This window comes from Calonectris borealis, chromosome 12 (genome assembly GCF_964195595.1).
Source record: "Calonectris borealis chromosome 12, bCalBor7.hap1.2, whole genome shotgun sequence".
NCBI lineage: Eukaryota > Metazoa > Chordata > Aves > Procellariiformes > Procellariidae > Calonectris > Calonectris borealis.
Window position 1 is genome coordinate 10,570,362 of NC_134323.1, and position 14,217 is coordinate 10,584,578.

The window sequence follows — 14,217 nt, forward strand, 5'->3', positions numbered from 1 at the left end:
TGCACACTAGGAGCATATTATGAATATTCAGATTGAAAATAGAGAACCATCTAATAACATGGAACACAAAGGAGCCCTGAAATGTATTCAGCCTCTTATTTACATTGTTATGAGAGATATTGCATTATCAAACAACGGCTCCATTCCACACTGTATCCGTTACCCCTCGCATTAGGCTCCTTGGGAACTTATTATTGATGACAAAAATGCATCTAATGAGAGACTGCAGACTCGCTAAATGTATAGGTAAGCTATATTGCCTATAAAAAAGATAGCCCTAAAGGAAAAAACATCAAAGCCCGAGAGCTGATTTGTTCAGAAGTGCAACTGAGATGGGAAGAAAAGCAAACTTGGGGACCTTCCCATCATCACACACAATGATGTCATTAAGGTACATTAATCTCAAAAAGGATATATACAGGGAAACTAAAACGTGACCCTCGGTGTGGAAGGCAAGCAAAATGCTTGAAAATATTCTGAAGGCAGAAATACACAGGCAACAAACATTTCAAGGGAAAGATAGTTGCCAGCAGGATTGATTTGAATACTCAAACTGGTGATTTATTTTTCATGCTTCTCATAAAAAGAAGAGATCCGTTTTTTCCCCTCCTCTCCCCCTCGCTCTCGCTCGCTCGCTCCCAGACGGTGGAAAGGATGGGATGAGACTCGCCGTGCCCATTGAGCAATGGCTGCCCTTTCACAGACATCACAAATGAATGCAGGATGCTGGATAGACCAATTCAAACACTTTACCAGGAGTGTATCAAAAAATGGGATAATCCACGTTCTTTGCATTTGTAAGAGAAGAAAGGGAAAAAGGACAATTTCATTAAAAGTCCAGCCTCTGTAAAGAGAATGTTAAATAGTTTCATACCCCAAACCCAAACTGCTTTGAATGCAAGTCCTGCTTTGCCCTTAACTGAAATGAAATTTCACAAATCCGGCTGTACATAGAGAAAGAAAATGAAAGACAAAATATTTACTCATGGACTCAATAGTCCCCTTTTTAAAAGAGAGGGGGTTAACTATTGATTTTTTAACAATATAAATTTAGCATATTTCACATGATCCATTACATTCCTTAGAACCATTAAGATGCAGTTTACATGATTTATTCAGAATAAGGTCCACTTTTAGCTATATTTAAGTCTCCTATTTGTTATTTAACATGTGTTTAATGTTTTCTGTCCCTGCTGTGCACAGCTGCAAGCTGCTATTTTTTGGCAATTTTTGTGACTGTGAAGTGATTTGTGTCTTTGAATCTCACCTTTCTATTCTATGGCCTGCTGTTTTGATTTTTTTCTAAACTTTAAGAAATAAGTTGCACTGTGTTATGACCTTTACTTCACTTCATGGAAGTAAACAAGAAGTCTAAAAGGACCATAAAAAAAAATCATGGCAGGTATCCTTATGGGGTAGATACAAGGACACATATGTAATTGATTTAGCATTTTGTGACACAGTAATTCAAAGCAGTTTAAGAAAAATCCTCTAAAAATCCAGTAATGACATAGGAACTACTAATTGAGTGCTGGCAAACACTTCACTCACCACTTACAGTCTAGGCATATAAATCCTCCATGGCAGGGAATCTTCCATATTGTACAACTTCATTAAGATTATTTCAGCTGATCTCAGAGGAAATCTGACCAGAAAATAAGTTGTTATTATTGTACAATATATTTAAAATATCCTATTTGTTTTCACAGTTATAAAGCAAACAGAGCACGATGTTGAAGTGCAACAGATAGATACAAACGATTGATGGGAATTTTGTAGTAGAACAATGGCCACGGCATAAGGTTCCTGGTGTTTCAATTGGCTTCCTGGATACAAAACTTTTAAAAAGCAATAATAATGAATGATGGCAAAGCATGACAGCTATAGCACTGTAATTGTCTTTTTTTTTTTTCGGTATTAAATGGGACTTTCCGAAACATGGCTATGAGCAATTGTGAAAGTTTGCTGGAACGCAATGAATTCATCTCCAGTCATCTCCAGTATTTCTGTGCCGTTGCTACAAACCCCACGCCCCGCGCAGGGGCCCCACGTACCTGCACGCTACAGCCGCTGCAGGACCTCCCGGCGCCTGCCCGCCCTGCCTGAAGCCCACGCCGACCTCAGTGTGCCGTATCGCACTTAGGCAGTCCCAGGCGCGGTGCCAGCCCCGATCCCCAGCCTGCCCCGATCCTGACCAGACCCAAGCCCAGCCAGACACGATCTCCTGCACCCTTCCCCGTGGAGCAGAAGCAGCTGCTCCTGGCGTGAGCCCCAGTGGCCATATATCAGCGTGGCAATAAGAGGCACCGCAAAAGGACTTAACCACCCGATATTCACCCGTATGTCCCAAACTCCTTCAGATTGACGAGGCACTCCTGCAGACGCGTAAATACTGCTACCTCGACCACTTACGGCTTTTCACACTGAGGTCAGCAGCCGCACCGCCCTGCCTGTGCTCAGCCTGCAGCAGTCGGCACAGCCTCCCCGGCATCCCTCGCCTTTTCATCCGCTGTTTTTCCTTTGGCCACCTCTTGATTTCGAGGAAATGAATCAGTATCTCTCTTGCAAATTAGAATCTACGTATAATTCATGGGCAATGAATGTGCAATGTTCATATAATGATCTAAAAAGGCAGTTAGCAGTGCATAATGCATATGCTGGTACATATTCCTTTTTTATGTGGAGTAAAATGGGAGTGCTTTGTGGTTGCTGAAATCTCAGAGATGCGTGCCGGTGAGTCACTCTCTTTTTTGGAAGGTTCATATTCCACATCACCAGGAAATATAAAGAAAGTGAAGCACTGTTGGGTGTATTGGGGGTATTTGTTGTCGCTCTTTATGATATCTCTGGATAATTCCAGTGTCTATCAAACTGCTACTTTAATTGATAGGAGAGCATTTCCCCCTAACAATTTTAAGCAAATATAGTAGGTAAAAATGCCTGTGTCAATTTGAATACATTTACCTGTAAGTGGAAAACTTAGTAACTTCATTTATCTGATTTTAATGAAAATGGAAAATGCACTGCCATATGACTTTAAAAAAAAAAGTAAAATATACTAGTTATTACTGTTTGATGTATGTTCCCCATCCTTTTATAGGATCTGTAAGAGAAAGCCATGTTGAAACAGTTTAATGCAATGCCTTTAACTTATCTAAACCACATTCAACTGACTGCACTGGGAAAATTGAATCATTTCCTCACAATCTTAGTGACATGAAAAATATATAATACAGTAAATGATTAATGCAGTTATAAACTATACCTGAGATAAGATTTAAGTATTCATATTTCTATCATGTTAATACAACACGATAAACCCATGAAGCAAACTTGACCATAGCATTTGTTATTCTGTCCAGTGTTCAATTATTCTTTGTCCAAATACAATTTAGGAGCTTGCTGGAATACATTCTCCGGGTACGAAGCATTATGTGCTACAGTGAGATAATCAAAGCAGTGGTCAGCAACTGTAGACCTCGATCCAGTATACGCCGAGCTGCAAAATAAAAAGAAGCCCAGAATATAACCACATGCAGGTTTTTATTTTGGTTGTCCAACATATGTCATTTACACGTGAAAGCATTATTTTTCTTTGCTCCTCTAATATTTCACTCAAAGCTTTACATTTTTAGGTAACCTAAATTGACATAATCGCAGATGTGCTTAGAAACTACCAAAGCAATTTCAAACCACGTTTCTTTAATAACCAACCTCTTCTTCTAATTTGTGCAGTAAGGGTCAAATTCTGCCCGTGGGAAACACATGTATACAGCTCTGAATGATACCAAGAGAAAAATGAGCCCACAGTGATGACCACTTTGATGCTTTGATAGGCATTTTATTACAAGGATCTTGTGCCTCCATGTAAATAATAACCAATCATACTGTAGACAGGCAGCATGCCTAACAGGGAAAGCACAAAGCTGGGAGACAGGATGGGAAATCTGTGGATCTGTCTTGGCCAGTATCTTTGCAGCGGGTTACTTGAGGTCTCAACTTTCCCTTTTGCAAAACGAGTATAAAACTTAATTTTCAAAGGTGCATTTATACCCTTGAATGAAAGGTGAGATAATTTTGAAATTAGATCAGATAATAAATAAAGCGATGAAAGTATTTTACAAGTTTAACCCAGCTTTGAGCAAAGGGTTGGAGTAGACGACAGGAGTCCAACCTAAATTATTCTATGATTCAATGACTGCAGCCCTTGGCAGCATTGGTTTTAAAATACCTGCCACCCCAAGCCCTTGTCCCACAACTCCAGCCACTAACTTACCATCCATGTACATGGACACCCCAGATGTATCTCATGCTGTGGTGACTCACTTTAACCAGCCATGTGTAGACTGCAGTCTCCTCTGGGCCAGCTGAAAATTCCCTTGAGCTCTCTGAAATTCCTGAGCTGGAATCGGTGGTAAAAGCTAGAGGTTCTTTTAAGAGTTACTCAGAAAATAATGCTAGAGATGAGCAGGACTTAATAATGAAAAAAATATATTTTGTCAAAGCTTTCATTGAAAAATTAAATTGCCAAGAGTTTTTCTGTTTTATTTGCCCCCCAACCCAGCTGTCAGCTGAAGAGCTTTTGATGAAAACATATTTTTGAAGTGAGTATAGAAGCCAGCTGGGACGGCCAAGCAAGGCCCTTTGCTAAGCTAATCTGTCACTGACTAAGGTTTGGATGGGCAAGCATTCAGGATGATCTGAGGTTTGTCTAGCTTTCAGAACGGTAGGTAAGCTTAATAGCCATGTTTTAAATAATACTGCTAAACTGTATTGCATTGCAAATATGCCCTGTAATCAAAAGGAAAAAAAAAAGCAAGGCGCTGATAGAATTAGAATAGAATACAATACACCTCTCTGGGTGGAGTTATTTTATTTTCCCAAAAGGAGCCACAAGCTCTTCTTTAATTAAATAGGCCTTAAGAACACAAACAGCATCAAAAATGATAAGCAGAAATGAAATACTTCCCACTACTTGTTTAAAATTTGAGTACGCTGTAATAATTCTTTAATTCCATGAGACTAATTTTATGGGCTCGTTCACTTTCTATTTGATCAGAACTTCTGCATATAATAGTTACCAGCATTTCAAACAAGTAATCATATATGATTGTATATATATCAGGATACTCACTGTTGTAGTGGTAATACTAGTAACGGGACATTTTTACTTAAGGATAAAAAAGCTGACACAATTGGGCAGCCCTAGCAGACAGACACCATTATTGCTCTGATAAAACACAGTGCAATATGCAGCTGTTTAATTAGGTATTGATATAAGCATTTTCCTCTATAGGCACTGATAGGAACTCCATTTGCATATTTGTGTATGTAATTTCATGTATATATGTAAATCTGACCTGCAATAAATATTTAATTTCTTTCAAGCTTTCCTGATTTACTTTCATGCCTGTTGCAAAACTTCTAGAAACACAAATGGTTTCCTTTCATGAGCAAGATACGTCAAGTGTCTTCCTTTTTGTAATACATTTACATTTCTCAGGTTTTCTAGCTTGGTTTGTGCTACTCTCAGTGATGCAAACTCTTGAATGGAGACTTAATGTCCTCACAGCAATCTTACAACAATTTCAAAACATGCCTGTGGTAATCCTATTATCACACAAGCTTGCAGTGACAAAATTATTTCAGTGCAAGTCTGCAGTGACCCTCTGGAAGGCAACACCATTATAATGTGAGATTATACAGGTAAAATGAATTCAGTGAAAACACACACTGTGTTTGAATTTCAGTGTGGAGCCCTGATGACATGATAAAATCAAGTTCACCTTTATGCTACATTACGTTAAATGCAAGGATAAGATGGGAGGAGCTGTGCTCAAAAAATATGTAGCAAGAGTGGTGTAAAATACAAAGGGGTTCAAGTAGGTCCAGAGTGAAAGTCCAACCAGTTTGCCAAAAGAGCTCAACAGACTTGCTCAAGTGTGGTCAGTCTAGGAGGGGTGCAATGGTAATCCTGATATGCCAGAAGCTGCCCAGCAGGCCAGGTACCCGTCCAGTGACGGAGCCCAACACCTCTGCTCCGCTACCCAGCCGTGTCACCTCCCTGCTACAGCCACCAAAGGCACCTTCCTCAGCATCTGTGAAGAGCCCTTAACCTAAGCCGTTTTAAGCCTTCAGCCAACACATTAATGATTACTGTTTATCATGTCTTCCAACACTCAAAAGGGCGATGCAAAATCAGCTCTGAATTCATTAATTTATTAATTAAAAGAGAAGAGAGGAATACATTAGCAGCCTCCAGAAATGGTCATACAGAAGCACATGATAAAACTCTTTGGCCCTCATCTCCTCCTGCACGAGCAGAACAGACCCAAAGGTTGGGGCCCCATTCAGTGAACATGGTCAAGCACGCAGGGATCTTTCCTCAGGGAAACAGAGATGCTTCCCTACTCCTGATTTAGATTTTTATCCAGCTTAACACAGTTATCATTACACCACCAACACACAGTAAATTAACAGGGGCACCCGGGCGCTGCTGAGGCAAAAGGAGATTTTGCTGGGCTGGCTTGCAGCATGAATGGGTGAGGCAAGCCTCCAGGCTGGCGGGGTAGCCTCGGCAGTGCCGGCGCCCCTGGAGAGCCACCGCGGCTTCTGGGGGGTCTTTGTCAGATGTGTAGGAAACACAAGTGCACGGTGCAATATTTTGGCCAGTGACAGGTGGAATCAATCTCACCAGCATTAAATATGTAAAGTCAGGTATCTAGCCTGCACTAGTCGCTAAGCTACATCTTTTTTTATAATCAGTGTGGACTATAAATCCAATTCATGTGACCAATGCTAAGACTGTCTTAGCACAAACCACCTTGTTTCACTCCACTGACTTTAAAGGGTAACTAGCTCAGACTTAATTGTTTAACTTTTAGACATCAAAGTCAAGGAAGATGAATATTATCTACCCAATATTCCATGGATGTCAAACTGGAATGAGCAAAAAATAAGGAGAGACTAGTCAAACTATTTCCCCTTTTGATAATTACTAACCGGAAGATGTTTACTTAAAGAATATGCTTTTCAGAAATAACTTAAATAAATCTGTGAAGCTGTCAACTATTGCAGATGTTTTCTATCTACATCTGTAGGGATTTCATAACACTTATTAAAAACCTTCACACATCTAGCTTGGGAAAGCCCTTCCACATGAAAGGGTGGTTTCCAGGGATAGCCTGTTCGCTTCAAGCTTTTCTAATACTTTTTGGGTTGGAAAGTATGATTTTTCTGCTTTGAACCTGAGCTGCCTACGTACTCTTGAAGTAAACAGAGAGGGAGAGTCCATAAACCTTAATAGTATAATTGAGAATGATCTGGCATCGGTGGTGTCATATCTGGGATGAGCCATTGCAAGTCCCCCACAATCTGTCTTCCAGGTAACAGTTGTCTGAGAGGCTCCAGGAGAGTTCCCTGTGTGTCATTAGCCCCCTCTGAAGGGAAGATGAATTGGAGGTATTTAAGGAGTGTGGCTCGAGAGTTGACAGATACAAGTTTGTAAAGAACAGGCCAAACAAAGTCCCAGTTCCTCACATCCCAATGATTTTCCCAGCCAACCAACATACAGCAGGAAGAGAAAATCAAGGAAAGCCTTCCTATGTTATTACTTTTACAAGTGTCTCAAAGTGACTGACAGCGTTCATATTCTCATTATGGCATCTGCAGATAATGAGGTATCTAGGCACAGGAATATCCACTGCTTGAGCATGCCAGGAATATTATCACTGACGTTTGAGCAAAAACATTGCAATTCCACACAATACCTCTACATCTTAGAAACGTCAAAACACAGCCAGATGCTGGAGCCATGGCTGCTGAAATCACATGGGTTAGCTGGTATCTCTTGAAAGAATTATTATAGATGTAAGATATCTATTTAGCCAGTCAGGATTGTGGGTTTTAATTCTGCAGATAAGAGCAGGCTCCCCCCAGAATTTAAAGACTCTCTCCCCTTCCGCCTTCTGAAATCTTCATAATTTTCTATAAACAAGGCTCAAGAACTGCCTCAAGTGCTGTGAGGAAGAATTTTCTGAGTCAAGGAAGGAGTCTTACATTTCTAAGCTATATGGCAGCTAAAACAACTTGCTCTGAAGGAAGGCTGCAGAAAACGTACAGTCTCAGACAGCTGAGATCGTCCTGTGACTGATGGCTCAGGGCTAACTCTGCCACTGACCTACTGGAGGGTGACCTTTGGCACGTTACTTTGCCACCTGCCACTGGTGCACATCATCTCGTTAGCTGTCAGCCTCGGAGCCAAGTGTCCTTCACCCTGAGTCTAGGATGGAAGGGAGGGGCAGACAGCCAGATACTAACCACACACGATGTGTGCACGCCTGTGACGGAACTGCAGGAGGTATCTACAGGTTCAGCTTCTAAATACAATAAGGTGAAGAACAATGTTTGAAATCTGAAAATTAGGCACAGAAACTTCTTTAAAATGCTGTTGCTGGGAGGCGTGGAGGTCACGTCTAGGAAATGCAGCTCTGGCAGTGTCAACAGGGCTGCTCCAGCTGTGCCGGGCAGTGCGCTGCCTGCTGGGGACACCCGCTGGGTCCCAGGCACAGGGGCACTGAGCGAGCAAGCTGGTCTACCCTGCTCCAGTGAAAATGCTCTGAATACATAAGAAGTTTACACCAAATAATCAATGGAGCAATGCTGGAAATGCACGTCTTCTTCCTTCCCTTCCTCCCTCCCCTCGCAGCTGACTGTAGAGATGGAGAGGGCACTGCCAACACCGACTCCTCCCTTTCCCCTTGAGCTGTGTGAAATGCTGATGCTGGGACATGTGCCCTTACCAACTTCACCTTCCCCATTGCCACCGAGTGTTTTTATTGCCTTGGCAGGATCTCCATGTCTTTTTCTTGTCTTTGAACACAGATTTGGCGTGGGTGGCATTAGGATAGGAAGCAAGCACTAAGTCTCCTTAAGAGGAACAGATGTCCTTAGCCTGAAAGAAAGCAACCAGGCCTTCACACATATAAGAGAAAGGATGTCTCCACATGTCTTCGTACTGTCTTTGGACATTACAGCTGCTTTTTTCCCCCCCACCATGCTTCCGCTGTTTGACCCTTGTCCCAGCTAAAAGCGCAAGGCATGTTAGGTGCAAAGTAATATTCCCAGTCCTGCTGCTGCAATACCCAGTGATCCACAACAGCCTGCGTGGGGATGCCTATGAGCAAACACAAGGAGATTTGCAGAAGACCTTCACACAAAACTAGACAGAGTATGTGTAGGGTCAATATACAGCATTCATTGTTACGCCTTCCTTCTAAAGAAATTGTTTCTCGAGCTGGATATCAAAACTTCAGTCAAATACCTTGTAAAGATGAAGTGCTTTAAAAAAATCACTGTGGCTAAAGACAAGATAGTAAAAGAGTTGAGACTGATTGCTATTCCTTGGCATCACGCATAAGCTAAATTGCAGCAGGTGTACTGAAATGAAAATGTACACCAGTATATTGGATAAGGGTTTATACTCATTTAAAAGATTTCTTATGAAAAAAATCAGTATTAAAAACTCTAAACCTTTCCTAGAGAAGAATCTCACAGCAATAGGTTATTAAATCCACATAATATTGTATGCCAATATTTCTAAGTTACTTTTGTGCCAAAAATCTGAAAAAATCACCAAGTGTCGAAATGAAAACTACAGAAGGATTTATAACATTCAGGAAATAAAAACAACGTGCTCCGACAGGTCAGACAACTGCCTGAGATATAGTATTTTGCTAAATACTAAATAAGACTTCTTCAATTATGACAAGAGGAAAGTCTTGTGGTTAGGACACCTTGTGAAATGTGAGAAGTTTCAGTTCAATGTGTTGCTCCACCACAGCCTCCGAGTGCGACTTTGGTCATACCGTTTACCCTCCGTTTCCCGTCTGCAAACTGGAAATGTGACTCCCTTCACACTCTCTCGGCCCCGCTGCTCTAATGAGGCAGTGGCTGTGTTCCCTCCGCACATAGCACGGCAGATCCTGATGTTGGTGAGGTCTCCGTATTTGGCTGTAATGCAGAAAATAACTAATAAAATGAGGGAGTAATTTTTTTCAGAATTACAGGAGAATTCAGTCAAACAAATACCAGAAGCTTTAATCAATTAAATTTCTAGCACCAGTCTGGAAATGTACTATACTTCTGTTAGAATTGGTCTACCTTATGAAAATAATAAATCCTACATTTTCATGAGGTTTTTTTTTTCTTTCCTCCATGTGCTTACAGATTTCTTATTATGCTTTGTCACCAAGTGCCACACTAAATGTTGAGCCCTTTCCTCAGAGTGTAGCTAAAAGGGAAGAAAATAATGATGTCTCATAATGACAGCTGTCGGAGGGATTTGTGGGAGTCAAAAAGCTTTCTGGAAAACCAGCTTTCTGGTCAAAGCGTACAAAACGCTTGACCCAGTTGTCATTACTTCTGCCTGGCCCAGCCACTGCCGCGTACACCAGGAGCCTACTCCTGCGCTGGCTGATGCAGAGGCAGTGTGGGACAGGCGGTGAGAGACAGAGCAGGGCAGCTGCAAATGAAAATCACCCTGGGGAGGGTTACAACTAGATAAAGTTTTCGACAATAAGATTCCAGAGACTGCTGACTGGAGAAAAGCTCAATATTTTAGTCTCAGTACAAATTTGCTTCAATCTTATACAACTCCCATGCAGCAGCATCCACAGCTGCATGCTGTAAACAACAAACAAATCTATTTCCATCAGCCCTGCTGATGCTATGAGAAAAGTGCCTGAGCATAAGACATGCACAGATGTAGAGTCTCACCTGAGCCTAGTGCTGCCCTCCATTTGGCCCCTCTAACTTAATATCGTTGTTACAAAGCTATTGGTCTCCTGGTAGCGAGCTGGCTCAATGCAGAGCCTCTTCTTCCAGCTAATCTGACAACTCCGATCCAAGAAGCATCAAGGGCCCAATTAAGAAGACACATCTTATCAAGGAGCTTATTTTGCATAACAGAATACAAATGACGAATAAAAATTTAATGTTTAATAACTTAGTACAAAGAGGGCTGTTGATATAGAATGCCTGGAATTTTTATGGCGGCTGTCAGACTTGTGATAAAACTGTTATATAGGAACACTTGGCAAAAAACAGCGTAGAATTTTTCAGTAATGGTGTGTGCATGATATTGCATTAATTCTTGATAGGAAAGTAACTGTAAGCCTGGGAATCAGCCAGTTTGAGTTTCACTGTAAGATGATTTTTTTTTTTTGAAGGACATCTAAATACATTTTAATGAAGAGTTAGCTGAAAGGATAGTTGGTACTTCATAAATGCATTTGTGTGTTTGCTGAAGTCCAGAAATTATAGGCAAATCATCATAATCCCTCTGGGTTCAGAATAACTTTTTCAGATTCAGTGATGTGGCTGCAGTTTGCTGGTAACCATCGCTAATGGATAGTAGGGAGTAAGCTTAAAGAGGAAGGAGAGGTTATCTATAAGGTTTTGCCCTTGCTGGATAGGGGCATTTCTTCGATTTACTTACATTGTATGGAACAGATGAACACAGATGTAGCTCTTTTCTGACTTTGAAGATCATAATCTGGAGGAAAGCTTGACTTGCCTTTGTTCTTACAATTGCAATTTATACATTAGAAGTCCTTCATGTTAATAAAAAAAAAAATCTTTGTGCTTTAAGTTCCAGTACAAAATCAGTTCTTCAAACCGCAGGTATGCATTGTATTATCAAAGAATTATTGCAACCTCTGTAACTAGCACGTTCTGTAAATATGTCAATACCAATCAGGAAAAAAAAAAGGTGTTCAAATTTTCTTTTAATCATTTTCATAAAGCTGATGCTCTTGCACAGGTTTGAAACACTTGCATCATATTCTGATGAATTTGCCACATATCTTAAGCCTTTTTGTAAAAAAAAAAAAATCTAAATATCTAAGTGTAGAAATTAAGTCATCTTTACCAGTACACTTAAAATAAAGTGTCCATTAAATAATGCTAAACTAATGCTGAATTAGAGTGGAGCTCTTTTAGAAGTACATATCACATCCATATGAATACTAAATGAATTTCTTATTCATTCGATTCTATTGTATTAGTGTTATTGCAATGAATACTAAATGAATTCCTAATGATTGGATACTTACAATAAAGTGTTACCCCTTTACAATAGTCATCAAACTTTAAGGACAAATTGAGATAAAAAAAAAAAATTATGTACTGTTGGGGAAAAAAAAATGTTGAACTGTATAGTTCAGACTATTGAAAGGTATAATTTATCTGATGATGCTAATATTCAGATGCAGTCTTATATTAGAATTAATACTACAGGAGTGGACCCTTATACAGAGAATTTGTTGCAGAAATAAAATCTATCGGTAACAGTTTCATTGTTCCATCATTATGAACTCATTTGGTATTCACTGTAATAGCACTGATCGTAATGAATTTGTTTGATATTCATGTGGCTCTCACATGCATTAACATAGGCTTTCTGTTGTAATTCAACATCCAACAAGCATTAGTTAATGCAGACTTTGGATTAGGCATGGACTAGTATTCTGCAACTGGAGTTTCCTTTCAGTTTATAAGCAGTTAAAGGACATTTTTATCTATCTAATTCCTGGCTCTTTTTTTTCTCTGATACATTATTTTTAAGCTGGAAAGCCTCCTAAAAGATCCCACATTGCCTTTTCATATGAACATAGGTGTGTGCCATCTTATATCTCAGGCGGCAAGCCAGAAAGCCAGAATTTTATCACCCAGGCACATTACCTCATTATCCCCTTGGCAATAGTGGCTTTGGCACAGCCTGGAGCTGGCAGGGTACTAAGGGAGCAAGAAAACCTGACTCCTGGTATTAAATGGATTTTGTTGCTTTAGGTTCAGAAATGCCAATACTTCCCGAGTATTGGATAATATTTATTTGGCAAAATGAATTTCTGCCCTTGCGGGTATCTTCCTCAGAGGAAATAACTCCGTGGCAAAAAAGCAGGGTAGATCTTTGGAAAGTTTTCATGAAGGAGGAAACCCAGCCAGGTTTTCAGCAGGCTTGACAAACTTGAATTTTTGTGGGCATTCCTCAGTCAAAGCTTAACTAATGCAGGCTCTGGTGTGATTCAGCCTCAGCCAGGGTGTTAAACTCCATTTCCCCATTGTGCTTCATGGTAATTATTCCTATTATATCTTCAAGAGATTATAGATGAGCGATAGATGAACTGCAATAACTATTAACAAGAATTATAGCAATTTTTATGCATAAGTGTTCAAAACACCAGGGGCCACACGCTCAGGTAATACACATGGATTTAGATCATGTAATCAATTCGATTGCAGTAATTGGTAACATGAAATTATGGAGTGAAGTGATCTGCTGATTCTATCAGCACTGCTGCTGCAACCCAAAGCGTTTTCAAAATACTGTCCCCGTTTCATTTCGGTGTCACACAAAGGAGATTTTCCTTTGGTTTTCCTGACTGCTTTATAAAAAGAATTTCTTTCTCCCGCACAACCCCACTTTCCCCCACCCTTCTCCCCACAACTGAAAGGCTGAGTTTCAGCTCTCCTCAGTGCACAGAGCTCCTCTTCATCTCCCTGGGGAGCTGGAAGTGTGAGGAGGCCAGGAGGGCTCCAGCAGAGACCCGCTGGCTCCCAGAAACCTGGCAGGAGAGCTACATACCCTTCTCAGAAATATCCTGTGAGACTGACCTTGGGACTTGGGGAAGGTCAGGTCCCCACCTGCTCTCTTTTGGAAGCAGAGGTGGGTCTGCAGCAGGGTCCTCACCCTGCTCTCCTTTTTGGCAGGACATCAGCAGAGCCCACTGCTGTCCAACCCAGAGATGGAGCAGCTGTTTGGGATGGCTGTACCAGATGCCCAAAATGGGCAGGCTCGGTAGAACTGAAACTGGGCGTGCAATTAAGAAAATACATACATTAAGTACAGTGATGGATGCTCAACGCTTGGTAGCAGGACACAGCCTTCTCCTGCTGGGCAACCGCTAGGCGAGGGTGGAGGCAGCACTGAAGCTGACCCCAGGAGGAGACCAGGATGGGTCACAAGGAGAGAGGAGAAGATGCCCGGCAGCAGCCCTCCACCAGGTGGGAAAGACTGGAAAATAAGGAAGACCTGCCCTGGGTGAGTTATTGGAGACAATCTCCAGCCCCGTTATTTCAAAAAGTCGTGGTCTAGTTCAACCACGCAGCAGTGCCCACAATGAGGGACTGCTCTGGCCAGTAACTGCTGTGAGGGGG